The 18,101-nt window shown below is 48.5% G+C and overlaps 1 protein-coding gene across 2 annotated transcripts in view; it reads right to left on the bottom strand.

Moving 5' to 3' along the window:
• KATNBL1 (katanin regulatory subunit B1 like 1) overlaps positions 1-17,870 on the bottom strand; it is an 82,451-nt gene extending 64,581 nt beyond the window's left edge. Inside the window, exon 1 of one of the 2 annotated variants that reach the window (XM_063948198.1) lies at positions 17,678-17,870. The gene's annotated coding sequence lies outside the window, so the exon portion shown is untranslated. Of the gene's footprint in view, positions 1-17,504; positions 17,636-17,677 lie in introns of those variants that run through there. The other variant, XM_063948199.1, reaches the window with a different exon arrangement.
• Between the last annotated feature and the right edge of the window lie 231 nt (positions 17,871-18,101).

The following is an 18,101-nucleotide window of genomic DNA, read 5'->3' as shown; positions in this document are numbered from 1 at the left end:
GCAGAAGTAGTCCGCACTTGGGACGGGCGCCCAGCATCCTCTACGGACTACGTGAAAAAGATTTACCGGTAGGTTTAAAATCTTATTTTCACCAATGTCCTAGAGGATGCTGGGGACTCCGTAAGGACCATGGGGATTATACCAAAGCTCCCAAACGGGCGGGAGAGTGCGGATGACTCTGCAGCACCGATTGAGCAAACAAGAGGTCCTCCTCAGCCAGGGTATCAAACTTGTAGAACTTAGCAAAAGTGTTTGAACCCGACCAAGTAGCAGCTCGGCACAGCTGTAATGCCGAGACCCCTTGGGCAGCCGCCCAAGAAGAGCCCACCTTCCTAGTGGAATGGGCCTTAACCGATTTAGGCAACGGCAAACCAGCCATAGAATGAGCCTGCTGAATGGTGTTACAAATCCAGCGGGCAATAGTCTGCTTAGAAGCAGGAGCGCCAAGCTTGTTGGCAGCATACAGGACAAACAGTGATTCTGTTTTTCTGACTCTAGCCGTTCTGGCCACGTAAATTTTCAAAGCCCTGACCACAGCAAGGGACTTGGAATCCTCCAAGTCACGCGTAGCCACAGGCACCACAATAGGCTGGTTCATATGAAAGGATGATACCACCTTAGGCAGGAATTGAGGACCGGGTCCGCAACTCCGCTCTATCGACATGGAAAACCAGATAGGGGCTTTTATGAGACAAAGCCGCCAATTCCGAAACTCGCCTAGCCGAAGCCAAGGCTAACAACACGACCACCTTCCAGGTGAGATATTTTAACTCCACCGATTCCAGCGGTTCAAACCAGTGCGACTTTAGAAAACTCAACACCACGTTAAGGTCCCAAGGCGCTACTGGAGGTACAAAAGGAGGCTGAATATGCAGCACTCCCTTCACAAAAGTCTGTACTTCTGGGAGAGAAGCCAATTCCTTTTGAAAGAAAATGGATAGGGCCGAAATCTGAACCTTAATAGTGCCTAACTCTAGGCCCAAATTCACTCCCGTTTGAAGGAAGTGAAGGAAACGGCCCAGATGGAAATATTCCGCAGGAGCTTTCCTGGCCTCACACCAAGAAACATACTTTCGCCATATACAGTGATAATGCTTAGCTGTTACGTCCTTCCTAGCCTTAAATCAGAGTAGGAATGACCTCATCCGGAATGCCTTTTTCAGCTAGGATCCGGCGTTCAACCGCCATGCCGTCAAATGCAGCCGCGGTAGGTCTTGGAACAGACAGGGCCCCTGTAGTAACAGGTCCTGTCGTAGAGGAAGAGGTCACGTATCTTCTGTGAGCATTTCCTGCAGATCCGGATACCAGGCCCTTCGTGGCCAATCTGGAACAATGAGAACTGTCCGCACTCCTCTTCTTATTATCCTCAACACCTTGGGAATGAGAGGAAGAGGAGGAAACACATAGACCGACTGGAACACCCACGGTGTCACTAGGGCATCCACAGCCACCGCCTGAGGGTCTCTTGACCTGGCGCAATACCTGTGTAGCTTTTTGTTGAGGCGGGACGCCATCATGTCTATCTGTGGCAGTCCCCACTGACTTGCAATCTGTGCGAAGACTTCCTGATGAAGTCCCCACTCTCCTGGATGCAGGTCGTGTCTGCTGAGGAAGTCTGCTTCCCAGTTGTCCACCCCTGGGATGAAGACCACCGACAGAGCGCTTACATGATTTTCCGCCCAGCGCAGAATCCTGGTGGCTTCTGTCATTGCCGCCCTGCTCTTTGTCCCGCCCTGGCGATATACATGAGCCACTGCGGTTATGTTGTCTGACTGGACCAGAACTGGTAGATCGCGAAGCAAGGACTACGCTTGACGAAGGGCGTTGTATATGGCCCTCAGCTCCAGAACGCTGATGTGAAGACAAGTCTCTTGACTTGACCAAAGACCTTGGAAGTTTTTTCCTTGTGTGACTGCTCCCCAACCTCGGAGGCTCGCGTCCGTGGTCACCAGAATCCAGTCCTGTATGCCGAACCTGCGACCCTCTAGAAGATGAGCACTTTGCAGCCACCACAGTAGAGATACCCTGGTCCTGGGTGACAGGGAGATCAACTGACGCATCTGTAGATGCGACCCGGACCACTTGTCCAGTAGGTCCCATTGGAAGGTCCTCGCATGGAACCTGCCGAAGGGAATGGCCTCGTAAGATGCCACCATTTTCCCTAGGACCCGAGTGCAGTGATGAACTGACACCTGCTTCGGCTTCAAGAGATTCCTGACCAGAGTCATGAGTTCCTGGGCCTTTTCTGCCGGAAGAAAGACCCTTTTCTTGTCTGTATCCAGAATCATACCCAAGAAGGGTAGACGAGTCGTAGGAACTAACTGCAACTTCGGGAGATTTAGAATCCAGCCGTGTTGCTGTAGCACCTCCAGTGAAAGCGACACGCTCTTCAACAACTGTTCTTGCAATCTCGCTTTTATGAGGAGATCGTCCAAGTACGGGATAATTGTGACACCTTGCTTTCGCAGGAGCACCATCATTTCCGCCATTACCTTGGTGAAAAACCTCGGGGCCGTGGAAAGCCCAAACGGCAACGTCTGAAATTGGAAATGACAATCCTGTACCGCAAATCTTAGGAATGCATGATGAGGCGGATATATGGGGACATGAAGGTATGCATCCTTTATGTCCAGGGATACCATAAAATCCCCCCCTTCCAGGCTGGCGATGACCGCTCTGAGCGATTCCATCTTGAATTTGAACCTTTGCAGGTATAGGTTCAGGGATTTTAAATTTAAAATGGGTCTGACCAAACCTCCCGGCTTCGGGACTACAAACAGGGTTGAGTAATAACCTCTCCCCTGTTGGAGTAGTGGAACCTTGACCACCACCTGCTGAATACACAATTTGTGAATTGCATTTAAGACTATCTCCCTTTCCGGGAGGGAAGACGGTAGAGCCGATTTGAAAAACCGGCGAGGAGGCATCTCTTCGAATTCCAGCTTGTAACCCTGGGAAACAATTTCTATTGCCCAGGGATCCACCTGTGAGTGAACCCAGATGTGGCTGAAAAGACGAAGACGTGCCCCCACTGGGACGGACTCCCGTAGCGGAGCCCCAGCGTCATGCGGTGGATTTAGTAGAGGCCGGGGAGGACTTCTGTTCCTGGGAACTAGCTGTGGTCGGCAGCTTTTTCCCTCTGCCCTTACCTCTGGCAAGAAAGGACGCACCTCGTACTCTCTTGTTTCTCGGTGGCCGAAAGGACTGCATCTGATAATGTGGTGCTTTCTTAGGCTGTGAAGGAATAAAAGGCAAGAAATTTGATTTACCCGCCGTAGCTGTGGAGACCAGGTCCGAGAGACCGTCCCCAAACAATTCCTCACCCTTGTAAGGTAAAACCTCCATGTGTCGCTTTGAGTCGGCATCACCTGTCCATTGTCGGGTCCACAGGACACGCCTAGCAGAGATCGACATAGCGTTGACTCTAGAGCCCAGTAGGCCAATGTCCCTTTGAGCATCTCTCATATATAAAACAGCATCTTTAATATGTCCTAAGGTCAACAGAACTGTATCCTTATCTAGGGTATCAATTCCCGTCGATAAGCTATCAGTCCACGCTGCAACAGCGCTACAAACCCAAGCCGACGCTATGGCCGGTCTGAGTAAAGTACCAGAATGTGTGTAAACAGACTTCAAAGTAGCCTCCAATTTGCGCTCAGCAGGATCCCTGAGGGTAGCCGCATCCTGGGATGGCAGCGCTATCTTTTTGGATAAGCGCGTCAACGCTTTGTCTACGCGTGGGGAGGATTCCCATCGTATCCTATCCTTAGCTGGGAAAGGATGCGCCATAAGAATCCTCTTGGGAATCTGCAGTTTCTTGTCTGGAGATTCCCAAGCCTTTTCAAATAACTCGTTCAGCTCTACAGAAGGGGGAAAAGTTACCTCAGGCTTCTTTCCCTTATACATCAGGACCCTCGTGTCTGGGACAGGGGGTTCCTCTGTGATATGCAAAATATCTTTCACGGCAATAATCATATATTGAATACTTTTAGCCAACTTTGGTTGTAATCTGTGTCGGTATCCGTGTCAACTAGTTGTGATAGTGGGCGCTTCTGAGACCCTGAAGATCCCTGTGACATAGGGGTAGGCTGGGGTTGAAACCCTGCATGCACCTTTGTCTCAGTTTTATCCAACCTTTTATGTAATGAATTTACATTAGCGCTTAAAACATTCCACATATCCACCCAGTCAGGTGTCGGTGTTGCCGACGGAGACACTTTAATCATTTGCTCCACCTCTTCCCTAGGAGAGCCTTCCACCTCAGACATGTCGACACACACGTACCGACACACCACACACACACACACACACACACAGGGAATCCTCTTATCTGAAGACAGGTCCCCCACAAGGCCCTTAGGAGAGACAGAGAGAGAGTATGCCAGCACACACCCAGCGCTATAATACCCAGGAAAAAAAAACACTTAATAAAATGTTTACCCTGATAGCGCTGTATACATATATGAAAAACGCCAATTATGTGCCCCCCTCCCTCCTTTAAACCTTCTGATCCGTGGATAAGCAGGGGAGAGTCCAGGGAGCTTCCTCTCAGCGCTGTGCTGTGGAGAAAATGGCGCTGGTGAGTGCTGAGGGAGAAGCTTCTGTCCCGCTCAAATTTTTCAAAAACTGGCGGGGGCTCATCTTATATACAGTGCCCAGCTGTATACAAGTTATTACTGCCAGATAAGGTCCCTATTGCTGCCCAGGGCGCCCCCCCCCCTGCACCCTTACAGCGACCGCTCAGTGTGAGGTGTATGGGAGCAATGGCGCACAGCTGCAGTGCTGTGCGTTACCTCAGTGAAGAAACAAAGTATTCTGCCGCCTGTGAGGTCTTCTTACTTCTCATACTCACCCGGCTTCTATCTTCCGGCTCTGCGAGGAGGATGTCGGCGGCGCAGCTCCGGGACGGACGGCGAGGGTGAGACCTGCGTACCGATCCCTCTGGAGCCAATGATGTCCAGTAGCCTAAGAAACAGAGGCTACTAAAAAGTAGGTCTGTTTCTCTCTCCTCAGTCCCTCGCTGCAGGGAGTCTGTTGCCAGCAGGCTCCCTGAACATAAAAAACCTATCTAAAATACTTTTCTCACAGAAACTCAGGAGAGCTCCTGTAATTGCACCCATCTCCTCTGGGCACAGTAATAAACTGAGGTCTGGAGGAGGGGCATAGAGGGAGGAGCCAGTGCACACCCATAGTCTAAAGTCTTTTCTTAGTGCACATGTCTCCTGCGGAGCCCGTCTATCCCCATGGTCCTTACGGAGTCCCCAGCATCCTCTAGGACGTTAATGAAATACACGCTATAGAGCTTTTTTTACGCGGAACAGGACGTGAGGTGCCTGGTTTTAAAAAATTAGCAGATCCATAGGAGGCGCTGTGTCTCACTGCACCAATCACCGCCACGTCTCCTCATCCAATCGCCGCCGCATCTCCCCATGCACCCAGAAGGCTCCACCTACCGCGCATAAGCAGATACTGGGCGCTGATTGTTTCCTTGGGAATGGGATACCCCTTTAACTGATGCCACCGCTTTGACTGGGAGATGTTGGTAGAGTTAAGGGCCCTACACACTGGCAGAGGATACTGCACAATATGAACGTTCTTGTCATTAATGAACGAGAACTCGTTCATATCGTGCAGTGTGTAGGAACCAACGATGAACGATGCGCAGCCCCGCGCTCGTTCATCGTTGGTGCCCTGTCGCTTATGCATGCAGGCCAATATGGACGAGATTGTCCATATTAGCATGCATTGCTATGGCGCCGGGGAGAGTGAAGAAACTTCACTCCCCCCCCTCCCCCCGCGTCGCCCATCCGCCGTATCGGCGGTCGGGCAGCTCGGCGGCGGGTCGCCCAGTCTGTAGGGCCCATTACAGTCAGACCACGAGGAGCAGCGAGCGACGTGTGAATCCTTTGCAGCCCTGTGTGCCCCATGCCAGCCTCGGCCGTGCTGTGACACCTCCCGCACGGGGGAGACTCCAGCCGTTTCCGCAGCTCCCCAGACCGGGACTCCCCCCACCTATGACTTGATCTCGCCCTGCGGCTGCCAGTATGCAGTGAGTGCCGCCGGGATAATGGGGCAGATCCTCATGGAGTCGGTGTGCCGGCAGGACTGGGTGCGGGTGTATGGTAAGCAGAGCTGGGGATTACATGAGGCTGACCGGGGGCAACCCATGGCTGTCCCACCTCTGGCCACTCTGTGCCTTGTGGTTTTACAACGGCAGGAGTGGCACAGGCTACCTAAACCTGAAAGATAATACAATTCAGGTTTGTGTGTGCATATACTGTAGATGTGTGTGTGTGTGTGTGTGTGTGTGTGTGTGTGTGTGTGTGTGTGTGTGTGTGTATATATATATATATATATACATACATACACACATACATGTACATACACACACATACATTGCAATCTATGTACCCAAAGCTAGAGTGGTGCAGACGCAGCTCTGCGAACTGCTGGAGAACATCTCTGTTATATCTCCAGTAGAAGCAGAGGCACTTTCAAGTGGTGTGGATAGAGTAAGCAGTACAGAGGAGCTGATTTCTGAGTTATTAATACTGTCATCATTTAGTGCTCCTAGTGGGTGACCTATAGGGTGTTATACAGGATACATATGATATCCTGCCAGACGGGATGCCGGCTGTCACTATACCGACAGCGGCAAGGCAGCAAGCCCCCTCGTGGTCTTGCTGCGCTCGACACGCATCAGCTTCGCTCGACACGCATCAGCTTCGCTCGCCACAGGTTCTATTCCCACTCGGTTGGTGGCGTGGACTCACCAACCGAGTGGGAATACCCGGCGGCGTTTGGGATTCCAGCTGTCAGTATTCAGTCGTCGGTCTCCTGAACGCCGGGATCCCGACAGCTGGTATATTGACTGCATTCCCTTCATACATATTGATTGCAGAACCCATCTACCTCCTGTAAGGCTGATTGTGCCGTGTTAGTAACGCAGGTCCCCATTAGGCAGTTTATAGGCACTATACTTGAAGTACCAGTAGAGGTCAGATATAAGTAGCTAATTAGTGCAATGCAATGTAACGTATTGTTTCAGAGACCTTGACAAATAAAAAACTCTCCATTCTTGGGTATTCAGGAACAAGATTGCCATTGCAAGTGGTTTCTCATAAAACAGTGGATGTAAAGTGTCATCAAAGTACAGATCTAGAACTGTATTTAGCTACTACACTTGTCTATGTAAGATCAAGGCAATGTATTTTCAATACTGAAAAGATGTACGGTAGCCTTATGTGTACGACATGTGGGGTGTTCTAACGGCAAACAGGCTGCTCAAAAGCATGCAATGGGACCCAGAAATGGTGGAGTAGGACCCCAATTTTTTTAAAGTGAAAAGCTCCTGGGACCCACTTTTGTTTTTGCTCCGCGCGATCACTGTAAATAAACCTTAATAAGTAGAGAAATATTTTTCATCATTGTTAATATGTATAGCACAGCCATATTCCACATTCCCTGCCTTTACATTCTCTGCCGCACAAACACTCATTAGGTTATGCAGAATTGTGCATTCATGTGAATACACCAGTTTTCAGAATAATCTCTTACACCAGTACTAGAGATAGGGATAGTGCAAGTATGCATGGATAACGATAACAGCCATGAAACCATGTAAAGAACGGTCCAACACAAGGATACGCGCAACTCGGCAATCCGGAAATATCCGTTTTTTTTGCCATTGCGTGAAATTCAGGAACAAGGTACAAACTCCACACAGAGGCCTTGTGATGGCCCGTACACACTGGTCGATATATCGGCCGTTCTATTGAATGGCCGATATATCGTGGGTCCGTCGGCCAGTGTGTACGGGCAATATGTCTGTGCACTTCGTCGTTCACAGACATATAGCGACATCCCCGCAGCACACCCGACGGCAAATAACTACAGATATATTGGCGCATCACTGTGAGTGTATGGGCGATCAGCCGACCGCCCGTACACATGCTGCGGCAGCTGGCAGTGATAGACAGCTGAACTAGGCAGGCGGTCAGTCTACGACGTATCAGTCAGCGTGTATGCACAGCACACTGCCCGATCCGTCCATAGATAGTGCCAATGGGAGATCCTGGGTGTGACTCCCGGGTAAGTTAGCTCTCTGTCTGGATGCGTTTTAGTATGAGCCTTTATCACATGGCCCTATGTGGCCACTGCTATTATGTAGTGTTAGGACTGCTGATATCAGAGAAGCCTTGGCGCGGCTCAGCAGCTAAACATGTCTTTGCAAACGCATGTGACCAATTCTCTGAAATTCTATTCCCAGATAAGTTCAGGTATGGTTACAGGTAATTTTTTTGTGTGCTGGGGGAGGATACCAGGTGGGGGGTGGGGTGGGGGGTGGTAAAAAGCACCCCACCTTCTCTGTCTGCGTCAGTCCATACATATATCTGCAGATCAATTGATCTGCAGATAAATCTATCAGTGTGTACCCACCTTTAGACTAGAGATGAGCGGGTTCGGTTTTACTCGGTTCTCAAAACGGCATCTTATTGGCTCACGGATGTCACGTGTTTTGGATAGCCAATAAGATGCCGTTTTGAGAACCGAGTAAAACCGAACCCGCTCATCTCTACTTTAGACTCAGACCCATTGTCCCAGCTCTGTAAGCATGCTAATAAATAATAATACATTTCTACACATTATCTTCCGCTATGTTCCATGTTATTTACCCTTTGTATAAGAAATATTGCCTTACAGACATAATTTTCCATGAACATGGTTTAGGCATTTTAATTGCAAGATTAACGCACTAACAAACCTTTGTTAAACCCTCTTTAGAACTAAAGTGAGGTTTGAAGATGAAAATAAGAATTTACTTACCGATAATTCTATTTCTCATAGTCCGTAGTGGATGCTGGGGACTCCGAAAGGACCATGGGGAATAGCGGCTCCGCAGGAGACTGGGCACAAAGTAAAAGCTTTAGGACTAGCTGGTGTGCACTGGCTCCTCCCCCTATGACCCTCCTCCAAGCCTCAGTTAGGATACTGTGCCCGGACGAGCGTACACAATAAGGAAGGATTTATGAATCCCGGGTAAGACTCATACCAGCCACACCAATCACACCGTACAACTTGTGATCTGAACCCAGTTAACAGCATGATAACAGAAGGAGCCTCTGAAAAGATGGCTCACAACAACAATAACCCGATTTTTGTAACAATAACTATGTACAAGTAATGCAGACAATCCGCACTTGGGATGGGCGCCCAGCATCCACTACGGACTATGAGAAATAGAATTATCGGTAAGTAAATTCTTATTTTCTCTAACGTCCTAGTGGATGCTGGGGACTCCGAAAGGACCATGGGGATTATACCAAAGCTCCCAAACGGGCGGGAGAGTGCGGATGACTCTGCAGCACCGAATGAGAGAACTCCAGGTCCTCCTCAGCCAGGGTATCAAATTTGTAGAATTTAGCAAACGTGTTTGCCCCTGACCAAGTAGCTGCTCGGCAAAGTTGTAAAGCCGAGACCCCTCGGGCAGCCGCCCAAGATGAGCCCACTTTCCGTGTGGAATGGGCTTTTACAGATTTTGGCTGTGGCAGGCCTGCCACAGAATGTGCAAGCTGAATTGTACTACAAATCCAACGAGCAATCGTCTGCTTAGAAGCAGGAGCACCCAGCTTGTTGGGTGCATACAGGATAAACAGCGAGTCAGATTTTCTGACTCCAGCCGTCCTGGAAACATATTTTCAGGGCCCTGACTACGTCCAGCAACTTGGAATCCTCCAAGTCCCTAGTAGCCGCAGGCACCACAATAGGTTGGTTTAAGTGAAATGCTGAAACCACCTTAGGGAGAAATTGAGGACGAGTCCTCAATTCTGCCCTGTCCGTATGAAAAATTAGGTAAGGGCTTTTATAGGATAAAGCCGCCAATTCTGATACACGCCTGGCTGAAGCCAGGGCTAACAGCATTACCACTTTCCATGTGAGATATTTCAAGTCCACAGTGGTGAGTGGTTCAAACCAATGTGATTTTAGGAATCCCAACACTACATTGAGATCCCAAGGTGCCACTGGAGGCACAAAAGGAGGCTGTATATGCAGTACTCCCTTGACAAACGTCTGAACTTCAGGAACAGAAGCTAGTTCTTTTTGGAAGAATATCGACAGGGCCGAAATTTGAACCTTAATGGACCCTAATTTGAGGCCCATAGACAGTCCTGTTTGCAGGAAATGCAGGAATCGACCCAGTTGAAATTTCTCCGTAGGGGCCTTCCTGGCCTCGCACCACGCAACATATTTACGCCAAATACGGTGATAATGTTGTACGGTTACATCCTTCCTGGCTTTGATCAGGGTAGGGATGACTTCATCCGGAATGCCTTTTTCCTTCAGGATCCGGCGTTCAACCGCCATGCCGTCAAACGCAGCCGCGGTAAGTCTTGGAACAGACATGGTCCCTGCTGGAACAGGTCCTGTCTTAGAGGTAGAGGCCACGGGTCTTCCGTGAGCATCTCTTGAATTTCCGGGTACCAAGTCCTTCTTGGCCAATCCGGAGCCACGAGTATAGTCTTTATTCCTCTCCTTCTTATGATTCTCAGTACTTTTGGTATGAGAGGAAGAGGAGGGAACACATACACTGATCGGTACACCCACGGTGTTACCAGAGCATCCACAGCTATTGCCTGAGGGTCCCTTGACCTGGAGCAATATCTGTCCAGTTTTTTGTTGAGGCGAGACGCCATCATGTCCACCTTTGGTTTTTCCCAACGGTTTACAATCATGTGGAAGACTTCTGGGTGAAGTCCCCACTCCCCCGGGTGAAGATCGTGTCTGCTGAGGAAGTCTGCTTCCCAGTTGTCCACTCCCGGAATGAACACTGCTGACAGTGCTATCACATGATTTTCCGCCCAGCGAAGAATCCTTGCCACTTCCGTCATTGCCCTCCTGCTTCTTGTGCCGCCCTGTCTGTTTACGTGGGCGACTGCCGTGATGTTGTCCGACTGGATCAATACTGGCTGACCCTGAAGCAGAGGCCTTGCCTGACTTAGGGCATTGTAAATGGCCCTTAGTTCCAGGATATTTATGTGAAGTGACGTTTCCATGCTTGACCACAAGCCCTGGAAATTTTTTCCCTGTGTGACTGCTCCCCAGCCTCTCAGGCTGGCATCCGTGGTCACCAGGACCCAATCCTGAATGCCGAATCCGGCCCTCTAGGAGATGAGCACTCTGTAACCACCGCAGGAGAGACACCCTTGTCCTTGGAGACAGGGTTATCCGCTGATGCATTTGAAGATGCGATCCGGACCATTTGTCTAGCAGATCCAACTGAAAAGTTCTTGCGTGGAATCTGCCGAATGGAATCGCTTCGTAAGAAGCCACCATCTTTCCCAGGACCCTTGTGCACTGATGCACTGACACCTGGCCTGGTCTTAGGAGTTTCCTGACTAGGTCGGATAACTCCCTGGCTTTCTCTTCCGGGAGAAACACCTTTTTCTGTACTGTGTCCAGAATCATCCCTAGGAACAGCAGACGTGTCGTCGGAATCAGCTGTGATTTTGGAATATTTAGAATCCATCCGTGCTGTCGTAGTACTATTTGAGATAGTGCTACTCCGACCTCTAACTGTTCTCTGGACCGTGCCCTTATCAGGAGATCGTCCAAGTAAGGGATAATTAAGACGCCTTTTCTTCGAAGAAGAATCATCATTTCGGCCATTATCTTGGTAAAGACCCGGGGTGCCGTGGACAATCCAAACGGCAGCGTCTGAAACTGATAGTGACAGTTCTGTACCACAAACCTGAGGTACCCTTGGTGAGAAGGGCAAATTGGGACATGGAGGTAAGCATCCTTGATGTCCAGAGACACCATGTAGTCCCCTTCTTCCAGGTTCGCTATCACTGCTCTGAGTGACTCCATCTTGAACTTGAACCTTTTTATGTAAGTGTTCAAGGCTTTCAGATTTAAAATGGGTCTCACCGAGCCGTCCGGCTTCGGTACCACAAACAGCGTGGAGTAATACCCCTTTCCCTGTTGTAGGAGGGGTACCTTGATTATCACCTGCTGGGAATACAGCTTGTGAATGGCTTCCAATACCGCCTCCCTGTCGGGGGTAGACGTTGGTAAAGCAGACTTCAGGAACCGGCGAGGGGGAGACGTCTCGAATTCCAATTTGTACCCCTGAGATACTACCTGCAGGATCCAGGGGTCCACTTGCGAGTGAGCCCACTACGCGCTGAAAATCTTGAGACGGGCCCCACCGTGCCTGAGTTCGCTTGTAAGGCCCCAGCGTCATGCTGAGGACTTGGCAGAAGCGGGGGAGGGCTTCTGTTCGTGGGAAGAAGCTGTCTGTTGCAGTCTTTTCCCCCTTCCTCTGCCCCGGGGCAGATATGAGTGGCCTTTTGCCCGCTTGCCCTTATGTGGACGAAAGGACTGAGCCTGAAAAGACGGTATCTTTTTCTGCTGCGAGGTGACTTGGGGTAAAAAGGTGGATTTCCCAGCCGTTGCCGTGGCCACCAGGTCCGATAGACCGCCCCCAAATAACTCCTCCCCTTTATACGGCAATACTTCCATATGCCGTTTGGAATCCGCATCCCCTGACCACTGTCGCGTCCATAATCCTCTTCTGGCAGAAATGGACATCGTACTTACTCTTGATGCCAGAGTGCAAATGTCTCTCTGTGCATCTCGCATATATAGGAATGCATCCTTTAAATGCTCTATAGTCAATAATATATTGTCCCTGTCCAGGGTATCAATATTTTCAGTCAGGGAATCCGACCAAGCCACCCCAGCACTGCACATCCAGGCTGAGGCGATTGCTGGTCGCAGTATAACACCAGTATGTGTGTATATACTTTTAAGGATATTTTCCAGCCTCCTATCTGCTGGCTCCTTAAGGGCGGCCGTTTCTGGAGACGGTAACGCCACTTGTTTTGATAAGCGTGTGAGCGCCTTATCTACCCTAGGGGGTGTTTCCCAACGAGCCCTAACCTCTGGTGGGAAGGGATATAGTGCCAATAATTTTTTTAGAAATTAGCAGTTTTTTGTCGGGGGTAACCCACGCTTCATCACACACTTCATTCAATTCATCTGATTCAGGAAAAACTACGGGTAGTTTTTTCACACCCCACATAATACCCCTTTTCGTGGTACTTGCAGTATCAGATATGTGCAAAACCTCCTTCATTGCCGTGATCATGTAACGTGTGGCCCTACTGGAAAATACGTTTGTTTCTTCACCGTCGACACTGGAGTCTGTGTCTGGGTCCGTGTCGACCCACTGAGGTAACGGGCGTTTTATAGCCCCTGACGGTGTTTGAGACGCCTGGACAGGCACTAACTGAGCTGCCGGCTGTCTCATGTCGTCAACAGTTTTCTGTAACGTGCCGACACTGTCACGTAATTCCTTAATTACGGCCATCCATTCAGGTGTCGACTCCCTAGGGGGTGACATCACCATTATAGGCAATTGCTCCGCCTCCACATCATTTTCCTCCTCATACATGTCGACACACACGTACCGACACCCAGCACACACACAGGGAATGCTCTGATAGAGGACAGGACCCCACTTAGCCCCTTGGGGAGACAGAGGGAGAGTTTGCCAGCACACACCAGAGCGCTATATATGTATAGGGACAACCTTACAATAAGTGTCTATCCCTTATAGCTGCTTATATCTGTTATTTTGCCAAATAAGTGCCCCCCTCTCTTTTTTTACCCTGTTTCTGTAGTGCAGGATGCAGGGGAGATTCTGGGAGCCTTCCTACCAGCGGAGCTGTGTGGGAAAAATGGCGCTGTGTGCTGAGGAGATAGGCCCCGCCCCCTTCACGGCGGGCTCTTCTCCCGCTTTTTTCTGGAAAACTGGCAGGGGTTAAATACATCCATATAGCCCAGGAGCTATATGTGATGTATTTTTTGCCAAATAAGGTAAATTCATTGCTTCCCAGGGCGCCCCCCCCCCAGCGCCCTGCACCCTCAGTGACCGAAGTGTGAAGTGTGCTGAGAGCAATGGCGCACAGCTGCAGTGCTGTGCGCTACCTTATGAAGACAGGAAAGTCTTCTGCCGCCGATTTATGGACCTCTTCTTGCTTCAGCATCTGTAAGGGGGCCGGCGGTGCGGCTCCGGGACCCATCCATGGCTGGGCCTGTGATCGTCCCTCTGGAGCTAATGTCCAGTAGCCAAGAAGCCCAATCCACTCTGCACGCAGGTGAGTTCGCTTCTTCTCCCCTTAGTCCCACGCTGCAGTGAGCCTGTTGCCAGCAGGACTCACTGAAAATAAAAAAACCTAAGTATACTTTTACTTCTAAGCAGCTCAGGAGAGCCACCTAGATTGCACCCTTCTCGGCCGGGCACAAAGATCTAACTGAGGCTTGGAGGAGGGTCATAGGGGGAGGAGCCAGTGCACACCAGCTAGTCCTAAAGCTTTTACTTTGTGCCCAGTCTCCTGCGGAGCCGCTATTCCCCATGGTCCTTTCGGAGTCCCCAGCATCCACTAGGACGTTAGAGAAATGTCAATTACGTATGGTGCCCATCTAGTGCAAGTGCACTGCAGGCCATAAACTCACCACACCTGGTGATAGCCGAGCTACTCGCAGGCAACAACAGGATCCCCAACATTTACAATCAACCCATCCTGACCCTCTCTTCATGCAGCCCGTATCAGGCACAACGGAGCCAGCTGATAAGTTTACATCATGAAAAGGAATTGAGGTCAGTAGTATCTTTTGTAGGAGAAAAACCTACAGAAGAGGCAGTAAAATAATTCAAGTACCCCGCAGGCACTGCGTACCTGTGCCCCCCACAGTTACGCAACAAGGCTCCCTTCACCTTTGCCAGATGTCCCTACATCGGCCATGCATACCGTGCTCCAGGCAGCTTCCAAGCGGCACTTTATAAAATAGGACTCTCCAGTCAAACTATGAAAATTGCCACCAATGGCATCTGCAGTGGGTGTCAGGCCTAACTTTCGGACTTTGTGATGTCACCGCACTTCCAGACTTCGTAATGTCAGTGACAAAGTCATATGATACAGAAATGCGTTTTGGTGGAACAGAGACGCTAATGTGGTGACGTCATGAAGTCTGGAAGAGAGGCCAGACACGTAGTGCAGACACCATTGGTGAAAATTATTGTTGTTGGACCAGAGTCCTATTTTATGAAGCGCAGTTATATATTGTTATATTATTATCTATTCTTATGTGAGTGTTTCATATGTTGAAATAAAGATTGCACATTTTAAATGTACTTCATCATTGTGCACCTCCATTGTTTTCCTCTCCGTCTCTCATATTATATATACACACATAAACATATATACATACTCAAAAAAAAAGTACGGCACTCATTCAAATTAAATATGGAAACTTATGGGCCCTACACATTGGGTGATATGAGTGAAAGATATGAACGATCTCGTTCATTAATGAACGAGATACCGTTCATATCTTTCAGTGTGGAGGCACCAGCGATGAACGATGCGCGGCCCCGCGCTCGTTCAACGCTGGTGCCCCGTCACTTGTGCATGCAGGCCAATATGGACGAGATCGTCCATATTTGCCTGCACTGCTATGGAGTGGGGTGACAGGGGACGGGGGAAGTGAAGAAACTTCACTGCCCCCCCCCGCCACCGGGTCGCCCGTATCCGCCGTCTGGCAGCTTGGCTGGGGATCTATCAGTGTGTAGGACCCATTAGCCATGTTGCCATCCTGAAGAGATGCTAGCACACTCCTATCAACAGATATCCTTGAAATGGCAGCACCATTAGACTTATGTTGTGAGAATCCTTTTTGTAACATTTCAGTAGCTGTCAGACACTTTAATCAGGGGCAGTTTTCCTGAGGAAAGTGTCTCACAGCTACTGAAACATAGAATAAAGACTTGTCTCCTCACAGCATATAAGTCTCTGAGATCTGCCTTTTCAATAATATATATATTTTTTTTTTCTCTCTTTTAGTGTTGACAAAGCTGTTTATGATTACTCTGTACATCAGAAGGAGAACACTGACACATGGAAAGAGGTCTTACACATATACAGTTAGTAGCACACAGTGAGTGGTATACACATATACAGTGAGTAGTATACACATATACAGTGAGTACACATATACTGTGAGTAGTGCACACATACACAGTGAGTAGTATACAGTAAGTAGTAGACACATATACAGTTAGTATACACATATACAGTGAGTACACATACTGTGAGTAGTGCACACATACACAGTGAGTAGTATACAGTAAGTAGTAGACACATATACAGTTAGTATACACATATACAGTTAGTACACCTATACAGTGAGGAGTACACCCCTATACAGTGAGGAGTACACCCCTATACAGTGAGGAGTACACACACATACAGTGAGTAGCACACACATATACAGTGAGTAGCACACACATATACAGTGAGTAGCACACACATATACAGTGAGTAGCACACACATATACAGTGAGTAGCACACACATATACAGTGAGTAGCACACACATACAGTGAGTAGCACACACATACAGTGAGTAGCACACAGTGAGTAGTATACACATATACAGTGAGTAGTATACACATATACAGTGAGTACACATATACTGTGAGTACACATATACTGTGAGTAGTGCACACATACACAGTGAGTAGTATACAGTAAGTAGTAGACACATACAGTTAGTACACATATACTGTGAGTAGTGCACACATACACAGTGAGTAGTATACAGTAAGTAGTAGACACATATACAGTTAGTACACCTATACAGTGAGGAGTACACACATATACAGTGAGTAGTACACACATATACAGTGAGTAGTACACACATATACAGTTAGTACACACATATACAGTGAGTAGTACACACATATACAGTGAGTAGTACACACATATACAGTGAGTAGTACACACATATACAGTGAGTAGTATACACATATACAGTTAGTACACACATATACAGTTAGTACACATATACAGTTAGTAGTATACACATATACAGTTAGTATATACATATACAGCGAGTACACATATACAGTGAGTAGTATACACATATACAGTTAGTATACACATATACAGTGAGTAGTATACACATATACAGTGAGTAGTATACACATATACAGTTAGTATACACATACAGTTAGTATACACATACAGTTAGTATACACATATACAGTTAGTATACACATATACAGTGAGTAGTATACACATAGTTAGTATACACATATACAGTTAGTATACACATATACAGTTAGTATACACATATACAGTGAGTAGTATACACATACAGTTAGTATACACATATACAGTGAGTAGTATACACATATACAGTTAGTATACACATATACAGTGAGTAGTATACACATATACAGTTAGTAGTATACACATATACAGTTAGTAGTATACACATATACAGTTAGTATACACATAGTTAGTATACACATATAGAGTTAGTATACACATATACAGTGAGTAGTATACACATATACAGTGAGTAGTATATGGTGCATTACACATTTTGCAGAAGCTCTAATGCCTGTCCTATTCAGTGATAACACAGACAACTTACATGTACTACTGTATACTGCAGCCTTTCCATTAGCACCATCACACTACAACCCCCGGCATGCACAAATACAGCAGCACCCCAGGACACTCCTCGGCCTACTGCTGCTGCCGGGCAGACTGCACAATGTCCCCGGGTCACCCCTCCTCCCTCCCCTCCACAGAGTGCTCTCTCACCGTCTCATGGCCGCACACCTTGAGGTAACGGGCCGGATCACACACGGAGCGCCAGCGGTCTGACTCTGCGTCTCATATCCCAGGTCCGGGCGACGCTTCCTGAATGAGGGGCTGCGCCATTCAAATCGTCCCGCACAGCATGCTGGGAAGTCAGCAGCAGCAGCAGACACAGCCGTCATCGCACCTATCCCAGGAGCGCTCTGATTGGTCAACAGTGCTAACCGGGAGGAGGAGTGAAAGCGGTTACGTGAAGGAGGCTACGTACACTGCGTAACGTTCCTGCTCTCACCGTCACGTGACTGTAATATGTACTGTATGTACTGTACTGTCCAGTGAAGTCAGTCAGGCTCAGTGCATGTACTGTAGTAGTATGTACTCCAGTGTATGTACTGTACTGGTGGTGACTGGTAATGTTGGATTGTCT

This window comes from Pseudophryne corroboree, chromosome 12 (assembly GCF_028390025.1).
Source record: "Pseudophryne corroboree isolate aPseCor3 chromosome 12, aPseCor3.hap2, whole genome shotgun sequence".
In the NCBI taxonomy this organism is placed as follows: Eukaryota; Metazoa; Chordata; class Amphibia; order Anura; family Myobatrachidae; genus Pseudophryne; species Pseudophryne corroboree.
This window is presented reverse-complemented; position numbering and strand designations above follow the sequence as displayed.